The following is a 2,072-nucleotide window of genomic DNA, read 5'->3' as shown; positions in this document are numbered from 1 at the left end:
ATTCTGGTGTATCTTCCTTCCCATCCTTACACTAAACCACTTCCCCACCCATATTTCAAGTAGTGAAAAGTCCATGAACCTTAGGTTTGTGGAGTGAAGACTAGGGCCAAGAACTCTAAGCATGATAGAAGTTTCTCTTTAAACCTTGGTGTGTGGATCTTAAAAAAGGAAAAGAACATGTGTGGTACATAGTAATTCATAGGCGACATTAAAAAATGACCAGTGGCCACATTAGGAGTGAGTTGCTATGAGAGAGCAGAGCCTCAGTTCAGGGTTTAATCCCGTGGGGTTTGCACAAGAGCCAGCAGAGAGGAAGGTAGGAGGGGAAAGGGCCATTCCGAGGCTTAAGTGGAATTTGGGTCTTATTTTCTCCAAAAATGGAGTAACCTTGGGGCACAATGTCCCGCAGACTGGCAGGCAGAGCCTCCCTGGGACTTGATTTTTCTGTCTTTTGAATGGAGATTAAACCAAGTATGGTGGTTCATGTCTGTCATCCCAGTGCTAGGAGGGTAGAGACAGGGGGATTGATTATGAGCTCAAGACAAGAGAGGACTAACTAGTTCACATGATGTGGTGGGTGTCCTTGGCTGTCACCTTGACTACCTCTGAAATAAATGAAAAGCTTAAGACTATGACATACCTGTGAGAGATATTTATAGTTGATTAGATCATCTGAACTGGGAAGACCCACCTTCAATCTGCCACACCTCCTCGTAGTAACCTCAAAGCCACTGGCAAGTTTGTGCCTTCATTGACATTAGCACCTACTTCTTTGGGATTTTGATGTATACTGAAGACCAGCTGAGGCCTCTGGCTTCATGGACTGAACAACTATTAGATTCTTGGACTGTCAGGAAGACAGCCATTGTTGGATTACCTGAACCACCAGCTGCAAGTCACTCTAATAAAGCCCCCAAAATACCCATGCTATCTGCTTTGCTGTGCTAGAGAACCCTGACCATTTCACATATCAAGGCTAGCCAGGGCTACAAGAGATACTGTCTCAAAAACAAAAACTAGATTAAAAAAAAAAAAAAGCCCAGTGTGGTGGCCCACCAGAGTCATCCCAGCACTCAGGAGCAAAGGAAAGAGGATTGCTGGGAATTCCAGACCAACCAGGGCATGGATGGAGTGGGTCTCAAACAAAAAAAGCTGGAGAGATGGCTCTGTGGTTGAGAGCACTGGCTGTTCTTCCAGAGGACCTGGGTTTGCTTCCCAGGCCACATAGTGGCTCACAACCATCTGTAACTCCTTCTGCTCTCCCTAGGTATCAGACATGCATGTGGTACACAAACACACATGCAGGCCAACATGCATATACATGAAATAAAAACAAATCAACAGGAATAAAAATCTGATTCCCGTAGTGAGAATTCTGGAATTTGGGCTTCTTTAAAAACACAGGAATATTATAAGCATATGCTTTCGTTCTGATTCCAGGTATGGGATGTGGGACTGCTTCCGACTGTCCACAGCTGCTGGCAGCTGCTGACCAGGATTTGCCTGGTGCTCTAGCTAGAAGGAGGTTTTTCCAGCTACAGATAGCTTCTGTGATTGTGTGACATTCGGAATTCTGGGAACTTGTCAGAGGGTATATAAATGCTCACAACCAGATAGATGTTGACGTTTGGTGGGGGTGGGGGTGGGGGTGGGGGTTGGTTGAGGTTTGTTAGTAGCCACGCTCAAAGCTGAAACAAGAAAGTAGACTGAAGGATTCTCGCCCCCCTCTCTCTCCCCTTCCCTTCCCCCCTCCTTCCCTCCCTCTATTCTTTCTCTCCTATCTAGTGATCGGAGGTGAGACAGGGTTGGAGGGAATAAAGGGTGGGAAAAGAGGAACCCCCAAAAGAGCAAAGTTGAGCTACAAACTCCAGTATTTTGAGGGACAGAGTGCGGAGGGGACAGAGTAACAGGAGAAAGGCTTCAGGTTCCTATCTTTTTTTTTTTTTATTCTTAGTACAATTTTATTTTAATTAATTAATTTTTTTGTTTACTGGTATGTCTCTGTGTGAGCATGTACATGTTTATGCAGGCGCCCAAGGGGACCAGAGAAGAGTACTGAATCCCTGGTGGGT

This window comes from Rattus norvegicus, chromosome 19, assembly GCF_021556685.1.
Source record: "Rattus norvegicus strain SHRSP/BbbUtx chromosome 19, alternate assembly SHRSP_T2T, whole genome shotgun sequence".
Taxonomy (NCBI): domain Eukaryota; kingdom Metazoa; phylum Chordata; class Mammalia; order Rodentia; family Muridae; genus Rattus; species Rattus norvegicus.
The sequence above is the reverse complement of the archived record's forward strand: the minus strand, read 5'-3'. Positions refer to the sequence as shown.